This window comes from Anas platyrhynchos, chromosome 21, assembly GCF_047663525.1.
Source record: "Anas platyrhynchos isolate ZD024472 breed Pekin duck chromosome 21, IASCAAS_PekinDuck_T2T, whole genome shotgun sequence".
Classification (NCBI taxonomy): domain Eukaryota; kingdom Metazoa; phylum Chordata; class Aves; order Anseriformes; family Anatidae; genus Anas; species Anas platyrhynchos.
The window spans coordinates 8,467,834-8,492,657 of record NC_092607.1 but is presented as its reverse complement, the minus strand read 5'-3'; the positions used below and the strand labels follow the sequence as shown (position 1 = coordinate 8,492,657).

At 49.8% G+C, this 24,824-nt stretch overlaps 1 protein-coding gene across 6 annotated transcripts in view; it reads left to right on the top strand.

Annotated features, from left to right (window-relative positions):
* Positions 1 to 24,824, top strand: part of ZHX3 (zinc fingers and homeoboxes 3) — a 46,517-nt gene that overhangs the window by 10,891 nt on the left and 10,802 nt on the right. For 2 of the 6 annotated variants that reach the window (XM_027442817.3, XM_027442818.3), the window contains exon 2: positions 5,919 to 6,025. The gene's annotated coding sequence lies outside the window, so the exon portion shown is untranslated. Of the gene's footprint in view, positions 1 to 5,912; positions 6,026 to 14,432; positions 14,557 to 18,998; positions 19,149 to 20,569; positions 20,615 to 24,824 lie in introns of those variants that run through there. The other 4 variants (XR_005260442.2, XM_027442820.3, XM_027442822.3 and 1 more) reach the window with 4 other exon arrangements.

The following is a 24,824-nucleotide window of genomic DNA, read 5'->3' as shown; positions in this document are numbered from 1 at the left end:
AGCACAAGGCCTGTCAGTGTGGTTTTTCTCTGCTAACTGCGGAGCTAGCAAGGTCCCTGCATGAATAATGGGACCCTTTGGCTTTAGCCTCGCTGCGTGCAGGAGAGGAGAGCGTTGAGGTCTGCAGCGTTACCAATTTGTGATTCAACTCCTTGGTTGAAGGGAAATATTTTGGGGGGAAAGTCCATGATCCCAAGTGCTGCTTTTGTTGTCCTCTTCCTCCCATAAACTGCTTGGAAATGAGACCAGTAAACGCGGCTGGGAAAGCCTGGAGGTAAGGGAAGAAGACGGCTGGACTCACAAAAGGAGCAGAATAAGGCATCAGTGGTTGTGCCGGGGCGATCTCCATCCGCATCTGCTCCCTCCCAGCAGTGCCTCGGCCCCTAGGAAACAGGCCGGTGGTGCGGGAAGGCCTGGTCCTGATGCTGGGTGCACACATAAACCCTCACGGGACAGGGAAGGAGCATGTCCTGCCCATCAGGTAACCGCTGTACTCACAAGACAAGGAGTCCCCCTGCCCCTTGGTTCCCGGCCGCGTTATTCACAGCGGGAAGCAGATCCCAGGGGACACGGACGGTGTTCCCCATCCCTCAATATCCCAGCTCACACTGGGAGCTGAAGCCAACGATGCAAAACCCTTCAAGCACTGTAGGAGTGGGGTTTGTTTCCCGCATCCCAGGGGAATGCTGCAGACCTGAGGGTTTTGGACAGAAGGGAAGCTGCTCCTTCAGCTCAACCGAGTAACCGTGCAGCCGGGCAGAGCTCCGTTATGCCACGTGTAAAACTTGTAACAAAAGTCATGATTTCTGCTCTCAGATAACTGATGGCTGTAAGGAAAGCTTAGACACTCGTGACCACGGCGTACAAGCATTTTTTGACATTTGAGAATTTCCTATTTTCTCTCTTTATATCTTTAGAAGTTTGGTTGCCTAGCTCTTGCTTGTGGTCCTAAGAGCATCTTTATGGGTCATGAAAAGAAAACAACAGGAGTGAGAGTCTGCTGTGTTGTTTTTTCTCTCTTGGAGGGAGAAGCCGACTGCAGTTTGCTGAGCTTTAGTGCATGCCACAAGTATACCACTTTTTTTTTTTTTTTTAATCTGGCCTGAATAGGATTTAGAAGTTTTAAAATGCTGCAATAGGCATTTTTAGCTTAATGGGAATAATTCCCTAATTCCTTCCTTTTGTGATGGAAAAAATGACTAAGGCAGATGTGAGTTGGGCCATGCTTGTGTCTGCTTGGGCATAAACTAGGCTCTCTTTAGCTGAAAGCAAACACCCTGGAGCAGGTGGCTGCATGGTGGCAGAGCACCGAGGGAAGGTGTCCCCTTCGCTTTTTAGCCCAGGGGAAGAGGTCAGCTGGAGGAAGTCCAAAAGAGAGTAATGAGATGGACTGGAGGTCTGGAAACTGCTTGTTTGAGCAAACCTGGCTTGTTTGGCTCCAGATAAGAGGAGAGGGAGGGAGGGAGGAAGTAAATCTACAGGTACCTAAAAGTGCATGAAGGGGAAGGTGGCATTGGCTTTCCATGTTTACAGGGAGTGGGATGAGAGGTCATGGTCTTAAATTGCAGAGAAAAAAGTTCAGATTGAGAAATACTTTTCCTAAAAGTGACAACTGTTAAACACTGGGTTTAACAGTGAGCTTGTGGCGTGTCAGTTGCTGGAAGATGAAAACACACTGGAAATCCATTTCTAATACCGAGCGGTGGGAACGCACCCGTGGGGCAGGTGCAGTTTGTTCTCCCACGACTGGGAGTTGTCCAGATGCTTTCCTGTGGTCCCTCTGCACAGCACTGGCCTGGCGTGGTAAGGTTAGGAAGGGTTGTTTTCAGTCTAAAATAAGCAAGAGATGGCAAATTATATTCTGTGGCTTAAATTTTCTGGCACTTAAAATGGTTGAAGTGACTAAAGATACTATAAGTCTGCATGTCTCCCTACAAAAGCAGATGCTGGCTAGAAATATTTTATGCTCTTTGCTTCTAAAATTAAATTTTATGGATGCTGAATTGTATGCCTTGTCTTTCGGGGTGATGCAGCCTTTCCAGGACATGGGTCCGCTTGGGCTGGAAGGGGCGGAGAGGGGGTGCAAGGAGTGTCTGTGGGGTGGCTACTTCTCTTCGAAGAAGTATCAGAACAGACAAGTTCCCAGCTCAGTGTAAACGTTGGGGAAATAGAAACAGCCACTTCGGAGATCCGAAATGGTAGCTCTTCGGTCCCGTAACTGTACCTTGGGAGCTGGAAGCCTTTATGGGTGAGTGCTGTGGCGTGCTATGGGCTCAGAAGTGAGGTGCACAGTCACACCAGGAAGGAGCTTTACTTGGCTGTAAATCGGCATCGCAGCACAGCGTCCTCGGTCTCAGGGTATGGATGAGCTCTGCACTCCCTGCTAGGTGTGACAACCACCTTTAATCTGCTCTAAGAAGAGCCCAGGGTCACATAGCTCTGTGTTCGTGGTGTCCCCCAGGTGTGCGTGGCACAGCCAGCGAGACAGCCCTGCAGGCAGGAGCCTGGCTCAGGGCTCACCGGCTCTCACGGGGCTCAGGCAGCCCCTGATGTGCTGAAATGGAGCAGAGAGAAGCTGCTTTGAGGTTCATGTTTGTGCTAGGCATGCGAGCAAACCATGTCCCCTGCTGCCTTGCAGAGGTCGTGTCCCAGGAAGGAGCAGCACGCTCGTGGGTCAGCTCAGGACGTGCTCAGCAGCAAAGGGGAGTTCAGGATCACCTGGGAAAGCTGCTCACTGGTGAGCATCACAAACTGGGCTGGCACAGCAGCTGGAGGGAACAGGAGGATGTTTTGCAGCAGTTCTGTTGTGGGTGCCGGGATGCGGAGCAGCACAGCACGGAAACCTCGCGGTCTGCTTCGGGAACAAAGTGCCACGCTCCTGCAGGGACGTGCTGGGCTCTGCTGGAGCAGGAGTCGTGCTAAGGGCACACACATCTGAACTGCTTCCCTGTCCTAGAAACACAAGAAAAGAAAGCAAGAAAACGGTGAGGCACCCTGGCACTCTGCTGGGGACCAGAGCGGATGTTTCCATCTTTTTAAGGATCATTTTGCTCTTTGGTGGCTTGACCTGCTGCTGGGTGGGTTGGTGAGAGCCTGTTGTACCTTCTCTGCTGTTTGCAGGTATCAGGCTGGCCTGTGCATGGCTTCTGTAAGGAAGCTTTGACCAGGGACAGCATTGTTCAGTTTCCACTAATGCCAAAAAGGACCCGAAATGGAGCAGGAAGAGAGCCAACAGCCATTTAGAAATATCTGAGGTGAGGTTGCCCAGTGAAAGGAAAACCCAGAGCTTTACAGTGGTTTGGGGTTTTAAACATCAGACCCAGGGTATGCTCAAACGCAGCAGTGGATCCTGCACAGGAATTTGGGAATTCCTTCCTTCCTTATTTTTACAAGCCTCCCATCCCAGATGGCTCAGGCATTACAGACTGTAAAACCACAGGTACATTAGGATGATTTATCCTCTGCGTCAAGCCTAATGTTTTGGGAATATGTTCGTCTTCGTTCTCGAGCAGTCACTGCAGGTTTTGAGGCACTTACTCAATCCTGAGTTAACAGAAATACTTGGAAGGAAGGGCAGAAGGGATGTGAACTTTTATGATTAATAGCTCTGGCATACAGCGGAAATCCCTGACATGGAAGGACCTGAACAAGTCTGAGTGTGTCATTGGTATCAGATGTGCCTGGGATTATTTTACCTGCAAGAAATTAGGAAAAAAAAAAAAAAACATTCCTTGGTAGTCCTTGTCTGCTCTTCTAGTTCCTGTGATAGGCAGCTGAGCTGTAGGCGTGTACTGCTGCAAGGAAAGCCCAGCCCGTGCTCCCGTACCCCCACCTTTTCCATGCATTATTCTACTTGAAGTTTAAGCCTCAGGCAATTCAAGAAGGAGCTGCAAAGGGCAATAGTGACTCGCGTTGCCAAATCTGCAAGCTTTTTGCTCCGTGTTTTCAGCACTAGATTTTGGGAAACTGAGATTTTCTGTGCCTCCAGCCAGAGTTTCTATTTAAAACACCTTTAATTGCAGGAAGCGCAAAGTGTTACAATCAAACTGTTATGATCAAGGTCACTCTTCTTAATTTAGGTACTCCCAGGATCAAGAAATCGTGTTTGTTAACATCTTAGACATATGTTTCATCCCTAAAAGAGCATGCAGATGATATTAAACCTACCATAGCCAAGAGAGCTGGTATAACAGACACCAGCTCTGTGGCTGGGGCTCTCTAGCTGCTGCTATCAGAGAAGGAATGGAGATAGGCAGCCGGGGCTGGTTTGTTATCACATAGTTTTAGGGACTGTGGTGTTGTGCAAGTTGTTGCAGGACAATTACACAAATTGCTGGAATAAAAACCACTCGATCAGCAGTCTAATATTTGTTTCTTATTATATGGTAAACCTTTTCTGGCGTGTAAGAGGTTGGCACCTGGTATGTCAAGGTCCCAGCATTCAACACTGGGATCTTTCCAAGTGTGTTGAAACCTAACGGGTTAAGAATAAACCTTCCCTTTGTTTTAGGGGAGGAAAAGAAAAAGCTGTGGCATCTAGCAGGCATTTAAAGTGTTTTTTTTTCTTATTCTCTCAGCTCCAGTGGTGTGCCTGACTTAGGGCTGTGATTTTCCCCCAGTTTTGTGCTCACTTTGCATTTCCCATGAATTAAATAATGGCACAGCAAGCAGCAGCGTGAGCGTGTGGGGAAGCTTTGTACGAGCACAGCTCGGCAGCAGGGACCAAGACCCGTGTGTCTGAACACCGGAGCACCCGGTGAGCGAGAGCCTTGGTTCATCCTTCAGCACTTGCCCGATTTCTTTGCCTTTTTTCTTTTCTGACTGTGATGCTCCAGCCAGAGCAGCAGCAGCTTCTCTGTGGGGTTTGAGGTGGGCTGATGAGGCGCTCTCCTGAGTTGTTGTGTGAATGTCCTAGTTATTTGGTTAAATCTCTCCGTGCCACTTCACTTACTCATTTTAATGGGAGAAACCAACATTTGGGAGTGAAACGGCTGTGAAGTGAGCAGGACCTAGCCGAGGGAAGGAGCTCGACCAGCAGCAGGGGTTTGGCTGGGGCTGCCTGGCTGAGGCTGTGTGCTGGCTGAAGCAGCAGAGGCACTTTGGACTTGGTGCTGGGGATGTGACGCACGTTGGGCGAGGAGAACCTGTCACTGACCACGCTCTAGCAGGAGCCGTCAACAAGTGAAAATTTTCCTTTGCCTAGGACTCGCAGCATAGTTTTCCTATTTTTCATCCTCGCTGCAAGCGCTGGCTCACCTTTTTCCAGGGTGACTCTGTTTTTGGATATGTTGTTTTCTTCCTCTGCCTGAACTTAGGCCCAGAAATCCTCTTGGCCGATTATCCCTGTATATGGTTAAGTGTAGAAATGATGAAATACATAGGGCTGGCTGTACTGCTCGGCTCGGGGTGTGGGGACAGGCGGCAGCTGAGGGGAACGGAGGGGAGAGAGGAAGCACATAGCTAAAAGTAAAAGTGCGGGTTATATATAGATGCAGGCTGCGGCATATTGGTCAGGTTGTTGTGATTACTTCCCTAAATATGTCCCTGGCTTGTTGGGGTTTCTAGTCCTCAGCCTGCTTAATGAGCAGAGTGCTTACCGACAGTCTCTGCTGCCTGGCTCGCTGTGCTCCTGTATTTTCCTCTTACTGGGGCAAGAGCAGCGTGGTTGGGTGCTGGGCAGCCTGCTCAGCGTGCTTGGCTAACTTCTGGCAAGCCCTATCTTCACTGATCGAGTGGGAGAAACGTCAGAGGTGTGCGTTTTGGGGTGCTTTGCTGAAGGTTTATTGCAGAAGGTGGGGCGGATGGCGTGAGCTGAACTGATTGGTGTTGTGCTTTTACCGTTCGTGTTTACTAACCAAGGGTCACCTTCTCCTTTGGAGCCGCAGCAGTAATTTTTGGTGCAATGTGCTCTCTTCCAGCCCTGAATCTCGGAACAGCTGAAGCGCCTGCTGACACTTTAAAGATGCGTGCAAGCAAAGAAGAAGAACTGGAAGGTGGCGTGTTAAGGACGTGGTCCGCCTGGCAGGTAGGTCCTGCACTGTCAGGACGTGATGTGTTCGGTGCACGGTTCTGTCTTGCCTAGCTTAGATGGACAAATCTGCTGTTTCGGCGTGAGTACTCGCTCCTGTGTTGGTAAAATCAGGTAGAACTGTGTTAATTGGGGGAGGTACCCTTGTATGGTGAAGTACAATGGAATACATGAAATAAAACAACCACGTGTTTTTAACTATGGGTTAATTACTGGTTTCAGTGGCTGGCTATGAGTAGTAATTGTGAGCCACTGGGAAAGGGGAAAGATGGGCTTTCTTTAAGGCTTCAAAGTAGTTAAGATCTTCTCATGATGGTTTTTCTAGCCCGTTGGCTGAAATAAATGATCACACAATGGTTTGCTCTGCTAACCCTTGAACCACTCCTTGCTGCACACTTGGTATAGGTCTTGGGCTGTGCTCCTAGCAGTCCCTGAGGAAGGGGGCAGTTTTTCTTGCATCTGGATGTTGTGCCTTCGATAAGAGAGTTCAAACATCGTGTGTGTTTGTACTCTTCTGGTTGGTGCTTGTGTATTTGTGCTAGACCACTCTGTTCTTCCCCCAGCCCTGTGAATCTGTGCAACTTAACAAATGTGCATCTGCCCTGTGTTGCAGGTGAGAGGGTCAGGAAAGCGATGCATTTCACCCTTGCCTTCTGTGGGTGGATAATGTGTGCTTGGAAATAACCCTCCATTTTTCCATTATGCCATTCCAGAGCTTTGAAGAAGAAATTGGGTCTCATACCAGAGCAGAGTCAATTTGTGTGCAAGAAATGAAGCTCTGTGGTTAAGCCTTAGTGAGCAGACATTAACCGATGGAGAATGCATTTCCCGTAGTTCATGGTTGTGAGACAGATGACAGTGTCCCTCTGGAAAGGCGACTTTCCACCCCAAGACTTATTTCTGATTTTTTTTCTCCACCCCAGTTGTGCCATGCCTGGGGCCTGCTTGCTCTGAACTTCAGTAGTCAGTGACCTGTGAGGAGTGCAGCAACTGGACTGGTGCTGTTATTGTTCCCAGCTTCCCTCACCACGTCCAGTGTCATTTATTACTCAAAGGTTTGCACACAGAGACAGATTGTGGCATTATAGCAACTCGTGTCATCCCGTCTGCATGCTCGCAGCCGTGCCCTTGCATATGCAGGGTTTCTAGTACCTTCTGAAGGAGCTTTGAGAACCAAACTCTCGGGATCTCTGCTCTTAGGGCTTGGCCCCTTTTTCTCAACTCTTCCTTTTCCCCACCCTTCTCCGATGTCCTCTCTCTCCCAATTCATTTGTTTTTAAAATGATTTTGCTATTGTGTGCATCAATATGCACATAGCCTGTCTTGTTTTTCTCTTGGACTAAAAGTGCAAAGCAAATCTGTTCATGGTTTTGGTGAGCTAATTCTTCCCCACCCTAGATTTTTAAATAGACTCTTTCTCTACCAAGCTTGCAGAGCTTGCAGGATGTATTGAAGTAATGGGAAAAATATGCTGTGTGTTAACCTTCCTTTTTTGTAAAACTTTGTTTACAACACCCTATTCCTAGCAGTACATTTGGGAAGTGCGTATCTGGATGCCGAAGCGAGTAGAAGACGTCGAAATAAGAAAATGGTAATTTAATGCCTTCAGAGAGGAAATGTTTGGAGTTTTCAACTTTCGGCACTTGGCTTGCGCAGCAAAACAAAGCAGGCTGTACTGAGCTGTCCCGTCACTTTTTTGGCTCTCCTTCCCTCCTGGGAATTGCTGTGTTCCCTGCCGGGCCCAGGGAAGGCAGAGGGGCCGGGGGACCCCAGCCCCGTGCTGCTGGCTCCCGCACGGCCGTGTTGCCTCGGGTCTGGCAGCAGGAGGGCAGAGCAGTGAAAAATGCTCTTGGCCTGCCGACGGTCTGCTGGATGACGTTTCTGGCACGTCACTGGTGCATTGGAAATGTTATTTACCTCTCGATTTCATCCTTCCTAAGAATCAGCCTTTGAGTGTTTGGGTTAGCAGCTGGCAGGGCTTAGCGGGCTTTGGGGTTTGTGCTGCGGGGTCTGCTGGTTTTTGGGAGGCTGCAGCGAGCTCGGGTGCTCACCAGCGGAGCTCTGGGGTGCTGAGATCCGTGTGGCTTGGCCGGCAGCACCTGTCCTCTGTGTCTGGCATGGGAGTCCCTTCCTGCTGCTTCCTGGCCGGGCTGGGGCCAGGCTGTGTTGCTGGCTTGGTTTTGTTAGGAGCAAGATGACCCCGCAGGGCTGTGCTGGGCTCATACGGCTGTCATCAGCGGCTGCCTCTGCTCATCCAGTGGAGGAGAGATGGGAGAAAGATACCTTCAGTTCCCACAGTCTTTCACCCTGAGAGAGACACGTCTCGTTAGAGCAAGTGTTCGTGTGCAGCAGAACAAAGTGAAGAACTCACCACTTGAAGGCTTTGTGGAGCAGGACTGTTCTTTACCCATTTAATTTTCTAGTGGGTGTTTTATTCTGTAGCAATCCTGGTGGTGGCCAAGTTCTCTCTCTTTTATTTAATTTAATTTTATCATTTTTTCTGTTGAGCTGACAGACTTCGGTGCCCCTTAGGAAGGTGATGGATGGTTGGGGGCTCTGGACAAAGCTCACGAATTGCCAGGCAGGTGGCCGTGTAGCTGTGAGGCTGTTTTGGGAACCGACTGCAGTGGTTTGTGTACCTCTGCTTTCATCTTTGTATCTGCCCACTCAGGATGTGTAACTGTGAAGTTTTCCCAACTAGCAAGCCAGTTTTTTCCTGATGTCCTTGCATTCCTTTCCTTCAGCTCTCCCTTCCTACTCCGCCCAGAAGAGCTGCTCTGTTTCTTATTGACATAGCTGCTCGGAGTTTGTATACAATTTGAGTTGGACAAATTAAATTGCTTATATACAGGGAGATTGAGGCCACCGAATGCTTAAACACTGCATAAACTTCTTGGCTGGACCCATGCTGTGTTGACCTCCCCTCCAGGCAGCCTGCATTGTAGTGCATGGAAGAGAAAATCCCATCTTGTGCGGCCCCCTCCAGGCCTGTTGCCTCACGCCTTTACTGGTTGTCATCAGCTGAAAATTACCTGAGCTCTGTAGATATCCAGATGTGGTTTGGCTGTCGGTTGTATTAGAAGTGCATCTGCCTGCTGGAAGGTTTTGTCTTTGCTGCTGCTTGAAGGGCAGGATTTGGGGCACGGGTGGGGGCGATGCTGCCGCCTACCCCATGCTGGCCCCAGCCCCGCATCGCCATGATTTTGAAGCACGATTTTGGCAGTGCCACGGGGATGCCTTGAGGCAGCCCCGCTTAACCAGGCTACCTGGAGGGTGTGGAAGACATTACTAAAGGTTTTCCACTTGGGGACTGGTGTCTGCTTAGAGCCTTGGGGCTGAGGGGTGTTGTAGGCTCCAAGCAGATTTTCTTTGGGAAGGTGAAGAGTTGCGCCCATAAAAACCCAGATAAAATGTGTTCAGTCTTTGTTTTAGCAACACAGTCTGACTGCACGCCAGGTTCAAGGTGAGGCCTTGTGCAAAGGGAAAGGCTTTTTGGTGTCTGGAGCAGCACTAGGGCTGCTTCACTCTGCTTCATCCAGAGACGTGCAGAAGTTTTTATGAATGAAGATGCAAACACGAGGTGAAACTTGCCATCCAGTAAGGGCTTACTCATGGGAGGCCACCCTTCAAAACAACGTGATTAACTGTGAACCCAAACCAGCCTCTTATCTTGATCTGGAGTCTTAGAAGCACTCTGGTGCTGGTGGGGCTGTCTGCAGTGCTGAGGGAGTTGTCTGCTTCGGCATGCTGAACACGCGGCAGCTTTGATTTTATTTCCAAAACAGCAATTTGAGCGTGTTGGGCTGGAGTGGAAATTCACTGTGCCAGTATAATTCAGCATAAATGTCTGTATGCAAACTAGGAGGGTTTCTGACAAGGGGTGATCTATTAGAAGGATGATTTCTGATAAATAACTAGATTGGGACTCACAAGTCCTGGGTTCAATCTCTTGCTTTGCAATAAGCTTCCTGTGAGTTTGGGTGAGATATTTAAAATTGCTCAGTGCCTCACTTCCCTTTCTGTAACCTGCCAGTAACAGCATTTCCCTTCCAGCCCAGGAGTGCTGTGGCAGTGGGAAGGCAGTCAGAGCCTTTTCCGTGGTCAGTGAATGAAGAAGCAGAAGGCACAACCATCTTAGGGGCCTTTCTTCTGTTCTCACAGGGAAAAGAGAAAAGGATGATCCATTTGAACAGCTCTGTCGGTGCCCAGAGAGCATGAGCTCACTGTGAGAACCTGCAGCTCCCTGCACAGCCACAGACGTGCTACAAAGGCGTGTGCTCCCTGAGCTGAGAAGTGTTCCCCAGCATCGCTTTATTTATTTATTCGTTTATTTTTGAATGGTTCTGCAGCCGGGCACGATGGCTGGTGCACGCCGTCGAGGAGCCCACCACAGCAACCTGGCCGCAGGCTGTTAGGAGCGTAGGCTGGGGCCAGCTCTTTCATCTGCGGTGTATTTATCCTGCAAAGATGTTATCGTCTGTGAAAGAGGCATGGCCCAGGAGCTGGGAAAGCCCATCCCTTTTGGAGAGGAGCTTGGCTTTCATCTCAGCCCTGCCTGGTCAGTGGAGGGGCACTGTGTAGTCTGTGCTTCTGCGTGTCTGTGGCAGCCCTTCCCAAAACCCCAAACCCTTTCCTCTGCAGGGTACCTTTGCTTGAACTGTTACATAGTGCAGCCCAATTTAGAAGGCGGGAGAGGATGGAGGGTACAGATGGGAGCTGCCGGCCCTGAATTCTGAGGGCTGCCCCTATGGCGAAGACCTTTGGGTGAGAAAGGAGATGGTCTTTGGGTGAGAAAGGGATGGCGACCTTATCGCTCTCTACAGATACCTTAAAGAAGGCTGTAGAGAGGTGGGGGTTGGCCTGTTCTCCCATGTGCCTGGTGACAGGACGAGGGGGAATGGGCTAAAGTTGCGCCAGGGGAGTTTTAGGTTAGATGTTAGGAAGAATTTCTTTACTGAAAGGGTTGTTAGACATTGGAACAGGCTGCCCAGGGAGGTGGTGGAGTCACCAACCCTGGAAGTCTTTAAAAGACGTTTAGATGTAGAGCTTAGGGATATGGTTTAGTGGGGACTGTTAGTGTTAGGTTAGAGGTTGGACTCGATGATCTTGAGGTCTCTTCCAACCTAGAAATTCTGTGATTCTGTGATTCTGTCTGGAAGGGGCTGAGGCTGGGACTGTAGCTCTTTGGTGTTTGGGGCGGTGTTGCAAACCGTTTTTCCACCTGTCACTGGAAGGTACGTACAGTTTTATGGCATTATTCCACGGCGAGTTCCCTTAATGAACCTCTCGATTGTTTTGCCTCATGCTGGCCACTCGAGCAAGCGGCTTGATACAAAGGTTTGCGTGATTGATCTTAAGGACGCTGCCCTTGTGGGGTTTGACTGTGAAGCTGCCTTGTGTGCTTCTGAGCAGACCGTTAACGTTTCCTCCCCTTGTTCCCCTGATATGCAGAGGTCCATTCACTTAATCTCTTCCCGGCAGGTGATTATGGGCTTGTATACAGGAGGAATTCCTGCTGCCCTGAGCTTTATCCAGCTTGACACCCTGTTTTGCTGCAATATCATTGAGGTGCTTCCAAGTCTGCCTCTCTCCCAGCCCAAGCAAGAAAACAATTGCCTGGAGAAACAGCATTGGGTTGTTGTTTGCTTCCTTTGTCCGCAGTGTCTGGATTTTTATTTTTTTTTTCCACAATTGGCAGTAGCTAAATAACTTCAACTTCTGGGCTTTCAAACTCTAAGCAGAATTAAAATGAAGTAACTTTGAACAGTTTTGGGACAGTAACTGAGAAAGTGACCCATTCTTGTGAAACGTAAGTCCTGCAATGTTTTTTCACGGTGTATTTTGTGCATCTGTTTCCCCGTTGATTTGTACGACAGCCGGGGTGCCTCCAGCTGCCATGTGGATCTGGGGGAGCGGGGAGCTGCGGGTGCAGCTGCTTGGGATTGGGGTGCCCAGGCTGTGGCCTCCAGCACCTGCACTCCTCCAGATGGACGCCTCTACAAAATGTCCCAGCCCTGAGAGCCAGGACTTCGGGATGAAAATCTGTGGGGCAGCTCCTGGGTACATCTCAGCAAGTGCTTGTCCTGCCCCAAGCACAGGGAAGTGACAGGCTATGTGCTGCAGCAGGCAGAGCTGTGCTGGGCTTTGGACAGGTCCTGTAAATTCACCTTGTCTAGCAGCGTGCCTTCATCTCCGTGAGCGTGGCTCTGATTTGAACTGCTGACCTAGAAACGAGCGGCTCCGTCACGCTGTTACCGAGCCCCTGAGCCAGCCCGATCCCTGTATTTGCAGCCAGCCTGCTGACACAGCACCGCCGTGATTCTGGCGTTGTGCTCCCCTGTGCTGACTCCTCCCGCAGTGTGGTCTCTCGTGCTATTTTCCGAGTTACGTTGAACAGAGTTAATAATTTATACTGTGCCATTCATCCTAATGATGGTGGGGAATGTTTTAGGCTGCTGTAATGAGACTGCCCTCCATTTCTCTCTGAAAAAGAAGCGAGCCTTTTGGAAAAAAAATAATAGTCTTTTTTGCTATTCCCTGTTTCCCTGAGGGAACAACATAGGCTGTGATGCTTTGGGTGGTATAGACTGGGATTTTGCAGTGAGAACTTTTCCACTTTCACTTGAGAGGCTGGGAAATCCTAGACCCCTGAAAGACAGCTTTTCTCCAAGCTAGCTAAATCAGTTCTAATGAAATGAGAGCTTTCAGGTAGGCAAAGTGATTTTTTAATTGACTCTCATTTCACTTAATTCCCTGGTTATTCCCTTATTCCCCTCGAAGGACGTTGTTTCTGTCCTGAATCCCATCTAGTCCAGCTTGCACGGTTGTTTGCAAAGGGTGGGATGGTTTCAAGAGGACAAAATGCAGCAGTCAGCTCTTGTTTAAGCAGCATCGTGATAGAAAACAGGCACAAGCCCTTTCTCTTTTTTCTCCCATCACTCCCCCTTGTCACCTGTCTGCATGTCTGATTTGGGCAAATCAACCAGCTATTAGCAAACTCTATTTGTTATTGTCACTGGGAGGGGTAAAAAGTCCTGGAACCTGCCTGCCTTTATGGCTTTTTTCTCTGTTTTTTGTTTTCTTCTTTTTTTTTTTCTTTGTTCTCTCTTCTCTGGGCAACTCGTCTGGATTTTGGAAAGAAGTATTACTTAATGGTCTCTGTAAATTACACAAGTGGCCAAAAAGCAGTTCTGAATCCATGCAGCAGGAGTTTATAGGAAAGAAGCTTGGTGCTGTTAGGAAGCCTTGCCTGCCTGGAGATGTTTGATGGACACTCTTTACTCTGAGTGTGGGGTTGGACCAGCTGTCCTCCAGCGGTCCCTCCCAAGCCTGGTTGCTGTATGTTTCTGTGACATCCACAGAGGCCCCAAAATAGGAGCTCAGGAGATGAGCCAGCAATGTGGCTCAGCAGCTGCCTTAATTCTGCAAATGGGGCTGCACAGAAAAAGCATCACGCTTTCGAGGTGAGCCAGTACCTGAGGGGCCAAAACGAAGATTGCTGCAGGCTGATAACATGAGAACAAGACCCAAATCCCACGCGTAGTGGGGCCTGTGGGGTTGGCATGTCGCTGTTAAAACCCACGGCTGCCTGACTGTCTGCTGCTACAGGCGATGGATGAGCTGATAGCAGAGGTACATGCCTTTCTGTGTCCGTGTGAACAGAGAAAACAGTGAGCACTTAGAAAATACAGCTGTTGGAGATGTGCTAGTAACTTCACACTCGGCTGCACACGCAGAAAGTGGGGCTTCCCTGCTTGTGATCTGTGTGTGTGTAATTTCAAAACCTGTGGCAGAGACCTGGAGACAGGTTCTGTATGGCTTGGCAGTAATTGGGCAGTATTTGCATAATGATAGTAATTTCCTTGTTCTCATTTCCTAAATTTGGTTTGCGAGACCATGCTGCAATGTGACTTAGAGCTGTATTTCTCTGCTGGCAGTTGGAAACGAAGTGTTAGCTGTGACTGCTTACAGAAATAAGTGTTCAGTGTTAGACTAAATTGAATAATATGGTGGTGTTCATATCGTAATCTTCCAAATAGTGCTCTTAAATTCGCTACAGTGATGTCTGAAAAGCGTAAAAATAATAAACTCTATTGTATAGAGCTTTGAATGCAGAGTGGAGGCTTAGTGCTTGCTGGCAGGTTGTGGGTATAGTCGCTAATGCATGGCAAGGAAGCAATTCTCCCAGCATGCCTGAATTTCTTAACCGAATTTCCTCGTATTAAGGCCTTGTGATCCACAAATTAATTAGTACATCAATATTTTGAGTAAAGGCTCGCAGGAAACCTCAGTCCCCGAACCAAGCCCCTTTCCTTAGGCTGTCGTACCACCTTAAAACACCTCTCGTTTTCCCCGCGTGGCTGCCAAAAGCTGCTTGCATCCAGCAGCTATTCGGTAGCGTACGTGAAGTGGGCTGGCGAGCTCATGTTCCACCCAGTGAGAGGCACCACCAGCTGACTTTCGGCAACGAGCTGAAGTCCCGAACGAGCCTCGGCATCTGATTTTTAGCCCGTGTTCCCCGCAATAAGGTAACGAACCAACTCCTAACCTTGCGCCGTGAGAATAGTCGAACTCCTGGCGATTTATTTATTTTAATGGTATCAGGAATTCAAAAATTGAGGGCTCTGGGGAATCAAGAGTCTAAGGGAGAGCTTGGAAAAGAGGGTTCTGGCTTTGCTGATTTTTCTCGGAAGACGTCTGTGTTGCTCTGCATAATTCCCCTGCATCCCTGTGAACGGATTTTTAAATGAGGAGCTGCAGAGGGCAGCTTCGGAAATGGCCGGGGAGACCAGCAGGCACGGTTTAAAGATCCAGCAGAAAAAAAAAAAACGGAAGGGGGAGGGGAGGAGGACGTGATTTGTTTATCACAACTGTACTTGAAACTAATTTTAAATGTCTGTCTTCAGAGAGTAAGGAAATTCTTTCAGCTTCCAGCAGTAAATAACTGGGATGCTTTTAGCTCACAGCTGACCTACAGAGGATGGTGAGCTTTCAACGCAAAAAATAATTGCCTCTCCATGGATAATCCATTCCAAATCTCGCTAAACAGCCGGAGGAAGTGAAGAATCCTGACGAGCACGGTTCATATCACAAATAACCCTTGAACTTTGTTCTGTTTCTCTGCCTGCTGCCCAGAGCGGCTTGACAAATGGTTTGGAACAAATCTCGTTTTCAAACCAAAGAGCAGGTGACAGGGATTGCTTTTGGCTGGCAGGTGCTCAGTTGGGATTCTGGTATCTCCAGCCCATGGAAATCCGGAATGAAATCCCCAATCCATTTTTCTCTTGGTGCCAATCCTAAAAGAGGTAGTGATTGTTTTAAAGAAGGGGAGAAGAAAGGCTGTGTCGCGTGAGCAGTCCGGGGTTAGTGAATGAGGGTTTGGTTTGGGCTATATATATATTTCTCCATAACCACTCTTCTTGGTGGTGAAGTACCTGATGCTTGCTGTGTTGCAGACTTCTGAAGCTCAGCTTCCCACCAAGCAATTCAGCAAAGGCTTTGGCCATTTGGATGCTGAGCTCTCTGAATGATCTGCCCCGCCGTATGCCAGCAGAAACTGTTGGGAAGTGGGGACTTCTGGAAGTCTGTCGCTTGTGTAGGTACTGAAAAGGAGCCGGGCTCTTTTTGGAAAACTGTGTTCCAGCTGAAGGAGCTGAAAACTTGCCAGTCTGGCCATATGCTTCTGGAGTTCTTGTGGTTCAATGCTTTGGGCCAGGATGTTGGCTATTTAAGGCAATGGCAGAAAACCCTGTGCCCCTCTTGCACAGTAGGTATGTGAACTCGAAGCGTTAGGACAATGGTGACTCTAGAATTAGATGGTGTCCCTAATTTCCCTCTTCAGTTTTAAGTGGATGCAGCATTCTTCACTTACAATCTCAACTGTTGTGTTGCATTGTTGTATGGGGTTGAACATCTGCCCCTTCCAGCCACAAAAGTGGCCGTGTTCCAGTGGCGGGTGGTTTCTTTCTATTCAGGGATCCTCTGAGGCCTGGAAAAGCTTAAGCATTAGGCATGACATACTGTCAGCTGCTGCAGGGCCCCGTGGCTCTCCTTCTTCCAACATCCCCGGGACCAGAGCAGGCGGTCGAGGCTCACCTGGGCCTCTGGGTGCAGGGAAGGGCGATGGGGAACGGCGGCGGTGTGGGCCAGGATGCTGGGGCTCCAGCAGACAGGCATCTGCTGGGATGGTTTGGCCTCTGCCGGGGTGGTGGGCCCCCACCATACAGGCCTCCCCCCGGGTGCTTTGCCCCCCATTAGGGATGGTTGGGGTGCCCGAGCAGAGCAGGGAACGAGCTGCCCGTCCCCCGTGCGTTTCTCCGCGTAGTATTTTCTTCCCCCAGCATTGTGCTGGTGATTGACTGGTGTTTTCTCGGCAAAAGCCTCCTGAATATTCATTTGGCTGTGGGGAGATGGGAGCATGGTAGCGCCTGGAAATCAGCTTGGGGAGGGGAAGGGAGCAAAACTGCCTTTTTCTCGCTACTGTTGCTGCTCGAACTGTGTCAAATGCATACTTCACACCAATAAATGATTGCAGAGACCTGAGCCTACCCTTGTAAAGCAGAAATTACAGCTCAGGCATACTTGCCATCCTCATTCAAAAGCCCATTCCTCATTATAATGACTTTATGCATATTATTTCAGCTCAAAATGCCATTCCTCTTCTCCCCACCCATTTCCTTTACTGGCTGTGACATACAGGAACTACACCCATGGCTGGACTAGCCTCTCCTGACCTTTTGTAACTTGGCTCCAGACTCATTTTTTTGGGTCTTTTGCAAAACACTGTCAGAAGGGAAAAATCCTTTGTTAAAACACAGCCAACTCCTGCCTCAACGTGGAACAGTTTGTTCTGCTGAAAGAATGAGCCAGTTCAGTGAGCAGAAAAACATTGCCATAAACCAGCGTACTCAATAAGCTGCAAAAGCCATCGGCTGTGCTCTGCGTCTGAAAGGACAACCGAAGCGGGATCCGTGGGGGGAGAAAAACCCACGGTCCCGACCCGCCAGCCCTGTTTCCTTGCTCTCAGCTGAAGCGTTTTGCAGCTGTCTTTTTGGTTATAGCGACTGGGAGTGGGGAAATGGGAGCTGATGGCGAGCCAGAGTGCGGCGCGGCTCACAGAGCGAGCATATTGCAAAAGGGCACGGGGGATAAAGTAATCCAACAGTGCTCAGCTGGGAAGGGGATGCGGCACTGTAATAGTCCTCCCTCGGTGCTGCAGATGATCAGCTCCAGCACCCCGCGTTTGGTGTCTGGTACTATTTAGTAGCTCGGTTTAGTGCTTCCCACTCATGTCCCACATCTCATTTTAAAATCTGGACCTTGGAGTGCTTTACCCTCCACTCAGTTTCCCTGGAATCATTGCCTTTATGTGGCTGCTCAGTAACTGGTGATCAGCCTGTCTTCAGCAAGCCTGTCTTTGTTGCACAAGAGCCTCGGATGCTTGGTGAGAAAACTGTGTGACCCTCTAGCAGGCTTTTGTTTTTGTGGTCCTGCAGTGGGATCGTTTCAGTCACGAAATAAAAGCTGATGCTGGTTTTCTTGTAGCAATAAATGCTGTGATAGTGCCTAGAGCTGTGGTTCTTGAGCTCGGGGTGGTGGCCCCCAAGTAGGGTCACCCATCTGGAAGTGGATGTGCAAACCTGGAAGTGGGGTTGGGAGCAGAAGTGCTTGGGAAATGCGGTTTAGAGGCTCCCACAAATGACCTTGTGCTGGGCAGTCTGTAGCTGCGCTGAGAGCAGAGCGGGCTTGTGTGCTTCGTCTGCTCTCCTGCCGTAGGGGGCTCAGGCCTGTGAACGCTTCTTCGGTTTCTCCTGGCATCTCCTGCTGATTTAGAAGACTGAAGGATTTTTGCCAGAACCGTAACAGTGACCAAGCTCTAACTCTGGTTCTTATTTGGCTTTGGGAACCGTGAGTCCTCACTCCAAGCTCCCCCAGTTTTTGTCTTGGAGCTCATTGACAGCTTCCAATAATAAAAATACAGAGAGGTATATTTTAGTTCTTAATCTGTCCGTTTTCACATGGATTCCAAAGAGCTGGGTCTACCAAAGCTGAGCTTGCTCTGTCTAAATGGTGATACTTGACAGTAATCTCTGCCTGTGCAACTCCGGACACGGTGTGGCAGAATATCACCCTGCTGACCATGTGTGGCCATTTTAGGTGTCAGTGATCAAGCAGCAATCACAAAGAGATCCCTCTCACAACTAAAGCAAAAGCTGACCTCCGAGAGAAAGCACAAGGGACTGAAATCAGAGCCCCTGTGCACTTGTAAACATGACTGGCCCTGCCTAGGCACAAGCCAACCTCCTGGTATTCACCAGCCGAGTGCGAGGTGATGGGGGACGCAGATGCCGATGAGCTGAGGGACTTCTTGAAGCCCTGCTAATGCTGTCTGGTGTCCTCTGCTGGTAGCGTTCACCTCCGAGCTGGCTGTGCGGATAGATGATTGTCTGTCTGCCAGATCGTTTCCTTTGGGGCAACGCCAGGAATGTTTTGCAACATGGACAAAATGTGAGGATCGAAGCTATGCGTGGAGGTGGGTCCCCGGGACGCTGGGAGTGTAAACCCTGCTGAGGTAGTGTGACTCGGAGCAAAGCTGTAATGAAGCCTGCATGCTAAAAGAGATTTTTGTTTGAAGATGTCAAGGGTGTGATTGCATAACGTTTATTTGGTCCTTGGTCAAATGGATGGGAGCAGAGGAAAAAGAGTGAGTGAATTAGTGGTGGTAACGTTCACACAGAAGCATGCAAAGCTCGGAGGGATGATCGTTGGTTTTGTTTTGATGTGTGGTGTGTTTTTTATTCCTGACGTTCTATTGAAATATAGCACACAGGCTTGTCTCTAAGGGGGGCACGTTGCCAATAGTCTAAAGGTTATATTATCCTAGTGACCTATTTTTATACTCTAATCGCGTTCTGTTTCAGCCACCCCTCTCTAGCCTTCCATCTCGCTCGGGTTTGTGCTCGTCTGAAAAAAGCTGAGATAATTACCATTAGTCCCTGAGCGCTAATGGAGAGAAGCAGCCTCTACCCAGGTAACGAAGACAAAGGCAAGTTGCTGCTGTTCTGACAGTACGAGACCAACCCGAAAAGGTGGCTCACAAATCGGTGATGACTTGAAACAGGTCAGTGCAAAGTGTGGCAGGGTAGGGGAGAGGTCTTCTCTTCCAGGCGTGCTTTAAATGGAGAGGTGCAGCAGCGTGTAGAAGGACGAGCTTTTAATGAATAGCTCTGTTTAACTACCCTAAATGAAAATGACGCTTTTCTACTTCAGGCCTGCCAAGGAATGGAGAATGACTGCGATTGTTCAGCCAGCCAGCCTCCATTGCCTTTCAACTGTGCGCGCATTTGCAAAGCCAGGCGTGAGCTACAAAGCGCCCCGGACAGTTGGCATAAAGAGAAATTGTTCCTTAGCACAAATGTTGACTGTGCGATGCTGCTGGGAGCTTGAAACTGCTGAAATCGGTGCGTGTGTTTGTACATTTGTGTGGCACCGAATAATAAGATATGGAGAGGCTTTGCTTGTCTCGGGCTGCTGCTGTTTTACTGCTCGTGGCTTCCCCTGTCATTGCCGAGCTCACCTGACAGCGGAGTGCCCGCAGCGCAGCAGCGACCTGTGCCCAAGGGGAGAGCCTCGATAAGCGTTCCCGCACGGGATCTGGCAGTCCTTTGCAGGTTAAACCCCTGCAGGATGAGGTGCGTGGTGGTCTGTGCGGGCTCTGGGTGGCAGAGCAGTGGAGGGCTGACTGCCCCCGGGCAGGTGGTACCTATAGGCGCGCAGCCGAGGCGATGGCATGGTGTGGGGATGCGCGCTGCTCGCCTGGGTGATGCTCTGGTGCTGGTGCTTTTGGGCTGCTGGAGGAGATCCATGCCATGAGCACCCTTCCAGCTGCAGGCCTTGCAGTCCCAGGGATGCACAGCCGCAGACCGGGACTGGAGGAGCTCCGTGGGCTCTGTGCTGCCTCACAACCTGCCCAATCCTGCCTTTTCTTCTCTGATACAGAGCCACACTGGCACAGCTAAAAGGGACATCCGCACCCAGGAGGTGAGGTGTGCTCTGCAGAGGTGGGCTCTTCTCTCTGGGTCTGTCTGTGCTGAACGCAGGAGTACTTAGAGAGGTCTTCGCCAGTCACTGCCATGTGTCCATCCATGTAGCACGTCCCCAGGATGGATGAGCGGGGTTTGTCTGGGTGGTGCTGCTGCTGCGTGCCCTCACCCCATGCTTTGTTGTGCTCTTGTTGTACTCAAAGCCCGTGGCTCCAGGGCTGTGCAGAGGAAGCCTTGGTTAGAGCTGTTGTGGGACAGACCTTCACCTCTCCTCTTCTCCTCTCAGCCTGGAAACTACAGGAGGCTCCAGCCTTCCTCTTTTCCCACCGGCCCAAGCAGGGCATGTTTTGGCAATAAGCTGGATAATTAATACAACTGATGAACTCCTACATAATTTCTCATGAAGGGACTCGAAATGCAAAACAAATGTTAATGACTAACCCAAGAAAAAGAGTTCTGGGACTGCTGTGGCTGGTGGCAGCAGAGGGACTGTGCCCTCGCTGCCGCACAGACCTGGTGTCCCCTCGCCCTCCTGAGCGCCCAGGTAAATGCGCCCAGTCCCAGCTCTGGCACCCGGTGCTGTGCTGCGGGGTCACCCGCTCCGAAACGCGCTGGGATCTCCCTCGGGGCTGCTGGATGGTGGGAGGGGGGAGGCAGCTCACCCCCCGGGGTCTGGTCGCTGCCGACAGCACCGGCTCTGGGTTGCTGACCCCCAAATTTTTCTACCTGCCGTCCTCTGCTTGCTGATTGCGGGTGGAAGGGTGGGGAGTCCACAGATGACTTCCCAAAGGAAGGATTGCGTCTTCCAGGCCTTGCTTGCAGGTAGGGCATAAAGGGAAGGGAAGAAAACACTCAAATGTCAACTTTTTTCCTTCTTTAATTTTTTTTTCCATGTTATGATATCAACCAGGGCCCGCAGAGTTTGAGCTGAAAAACAAGCTGCTTTTATTTGAAGTGCCAATATTGTGCTTGGCTCCCTATGAGACAGAAACATCAACTTTGTCCCTGACCTGGGGAGTGCGTCTGCCTGCCTAGCAGGCACAGAAAGCGTTGAGAAAACTGTTATTTTACTTCTATTTTGGTGTTGATCTTTTTTTTTCCCCCTTTAACTGAGCACTTTATGCTTCGGCAGAGCTACATCGAGCGCCGGGGTCCCCACGGCAGGATTTTGTCATCTGGGACGTCGGTGGGGAGCACGTCCCTGCTGGGAGCATCGCTGGCGTTTGCTGGGCTGGGGGCAGAGCTGCTGCCCCCATATGGGATGGGGGGACCAGAGCTGCTGCGGGGCCGTGCGCTGGATGTCTTTTGATGCCACGTGGTGGGTTTCCTTGTTGTTGTTTCTAGGCGAGGTTTGCAAAAGGTCACAAAATTAATCTTCTAACTGGGGACCTTGGCGCTGCGCAGAACGAATGTTTTGCATTAACAACCTAACTCATTAATTCACTGAAACATTTAAAACCAAACCAGTTGTATCCAGCCAAGCTGGAAAAAGCTGAAAGTTCATACTCAGCAGTGCCGATTTCGAAACCTCCCTTTGTTAATCTCTGCAGAAGTAAATTTTCTGAAGTTGTTAAGCTCACTTTGACCAGTCTCTCGGCATTGTTTTCCTCGGCAGACCCAGAGCAGCTCTGGGGTGAGCTGGTGACATGTACCTGGGCCTGCTGTTGGGACAGGAGCTGGCTGGGATGCCTTGTGGGGGAACGCTTTGAGCAGCGTTTGGGGTTCAGGGCTGGTCAGAAATGCTGTGCTGTGTTCACAGACAGCAATCCTTTAACAGTTTCCACCTTCCTCCTCTGTTCCTCCTTTCCAAGTCGCTAGGGGTGTTTATATCGCCACCCAGCACATCTCGGGGAACCACAAGCCAACCTGAGCCGCTCGTCTGGCTTTGTGCCTGCCTGGTGCAGAGGTGCCAGGGGTCCCCCACGTCGCAGGACCACGTGTGTGGGTCCCACCTCGGAGGTGGCATCAGCCCCCAGTCCCCTCCCGATGCTTCGTTGAGGAGGTGGCCATGCCTGCAGACCCAGTCGTTAGTTCCCTGCGAGCATCCCGGGTGCCAAATCCATTGGACTCTGCCTGAAGTCATTTTTCCTTCGAATTTCCAGCAGCAGGTTTAAGTACACAGGTCATTGGAGCGGTGGCTGCCGCTCGCTGCGCTGCCTCTCTATTAAATTAGCAGGAGTCGATTAAATAGGGACCATCAGCTGAGGCACGATCCCTTTTTCTTCCTGTCGGCAGGGTAGCTGTTCCATGCAGCTCATCTTTCTTCCAGTTAATCATAAAGTAATACGTAGCAAATCATGTTCTTCACACGTGGCTGTGCAGACTGGTCAGGGGCATTCGCAGTGGTGGTGTGCCGAGGCCCGCTGTAAGGCTGGCTGTTAATTGAATAATTTTTCTGCCATTAATTTAACCTACCCGTTAACCATCCTTGCTCGTGCCAGTGACAGAGATCAGTGAATTGTGCGTTCTGGTATATATTAGTGGTGTATTAAAGCCTTAGTACATTCCAGAAGGTGAGCGGTGAATAAAACATGCTCTTAACATGTGGTTATGCAACTGTTCCATGGAAATGAAACGGACAAACAGTACACTTGATTAATTTTTTTCCTAGTAAATTGGCACTGTGATTCACTTCCAGCTAAATTTGCAATCTGTGTTCTCAGGTGGCATTAATATTGGATCCCCAGCAGGAGAGCTGTGTTGGCTGGTGCTGCTTTGATTGCGTTTTTAACAGAACTTGTTGGAGAGAGCACTGAGCTTGATGCAAATGCACGGGGAAATGAAACGCGGAGCTTTTAGGTTCTCTGTAGGTGGGTCAGACCGTTCACATTTACCCCAAATAATTCTGACTGCGTGCTCTGAGGAGGCGCTCCGCTAAAAGGGCACAATGGGGGGCTTTGTGCATCTCGACTGCTCTGTATCAAATTCACCCCGTCGACACATAAAAACAGTCTTTTTGTGGTGCATCGATAACCGCGGCATCAGATCCATCCGAGACTTGAGCTGGCTCCAGTAGCAGCGATGCTGGAACTGGATCTCCACTGGCAGTTTGCTGCAAACCAAAGACCTTGCACAGTGCCCAGCAGCTTCTCCCCGGCCTGCGTGAGAGCTGCAGGATGAGATTAAACCAGCATCGGTGCAAACCTGGTGCGGTAAGGGAGGGGAAGGCAGCTCTGCAGATCTCCGTGCAGCAGCAGAATTCACTTTGACTGCTGCCTCCGTGACACCGACCTCCTTTCAGCCTTTAAAGCTATATTTTGTAGCCTTCAGGCCGTTCTCATTGTTTTTTTCCTAATTGACTCGACTTGGAAAGGTCATCGTACCCTGCTAGATTGTGTAATATTTAACTTAGCATCAAAAATGAGGATCTTGGGATTGGTGTCAAATTGATGCTGTTCCCTGCTGAATAGCAAAGCCCATTCATAGTCATCCAAGTATTCTGCTCGCTAATGCTCATGAATAACTTTCTGGCCCTCTGCAGAGGGAAAGACTAACCACGAGAAGGTGGGAAAAGAGCGGCATAAAGCAGGTATTGAGAGCATGAAATTCGCACCGTCTAAATCCAGGTCACAGCTTTACTGCTTTTTTATTTATAGATTTTTTCAAGTTATAATTTCTAGCTTTTCATGAAGCTTTAGCATAGCAAACAGTCTTTTCTGACGCCAAGTTCAGTGATGACTAACGCTATTTACAGGGCTGTTTTGTAATCTCCGATCAGCCCACATTAACGGGAAGTTACGTTTTCCCATCAGTCTTTTAAATTGTGCCGGAGAGTTGCTGAGCCCAGAATTGCCCAGCCGGGCTCTCCTATTTGCAAGCTGACATAATTTTTTCCAGAACAGTATTTTAAAAAGTTTCAAATGAAGTTACAGAGGTCAGATCATACTTCCTCAGTCTGATGTTCGCTTTAGGATCTCTCATTCCTCTGGTCTAAAAGCTACAAAAATCAGGCAGAGTCGCTCTTGCATAAGCACCACAAAGTCATTTTCCTGGTCTGCATTTCTCTGTGCATGGGGTCAGCTCGGCATACCTGACATGAGAGCTCCGGGTGCACAGCTGCTTTAACTGGTAGGAGTTGGCTCTGGGGTCATCTGGTAGGATGGTAAGTTGTTTTTTTATAGTTTAAGTTTTTACGAGTGTTTTTATAAAGCTCCCTCTCTGTTATTGTAAATCCCAGGAAAATCTGGCACGGAGTCTTTGTAACACGAATCAGTGCATCCGTGCGCCTCCGAGTGACCTTGCAATCTGGAAAAATACAGTTTTATCCGAGCGTTTAGGACAAAAAAAAAAAAAAGCAGAGTCGCTGTAAGAAAGGTTGGCGAGGGGGTTAAGGCAGCGACGCTGCTCGGTCAGACTCGCTGCCTTCCCTGTCGTCAGGACCCGTCTTGGCAAGTGCCTCCTGGTGCCAGCGACAGCAGCCAGCTTCGCTGCCCTGGGGTCGTGAGCTCAGGCATGGAGCATCCGCTGCGCACATTGCACAAGCCCAGCAGGCCGGCAGCACGGCGGTGGCTAGAGCTCTTTTGGGGGCCTTACCTTCTCTTGCAGTTCCAGCCAAAGACCCAGCAGATGCTGTTAAAACAATACGAAAATGTGCGTGGAGTGGGGAGGGAATCTCAGAAATGATTTGCTGGCTTCTTGAGCGAGGATGGCGAAAATAACGCGGCTCCAGCTGCAGCCTTGCTGCCGGCTGCAGCGCAGCTCCAGGACTTTCTGCACGCAGAAGCCTTTGGCACGGGCACGGTGCTCGAGCTGGC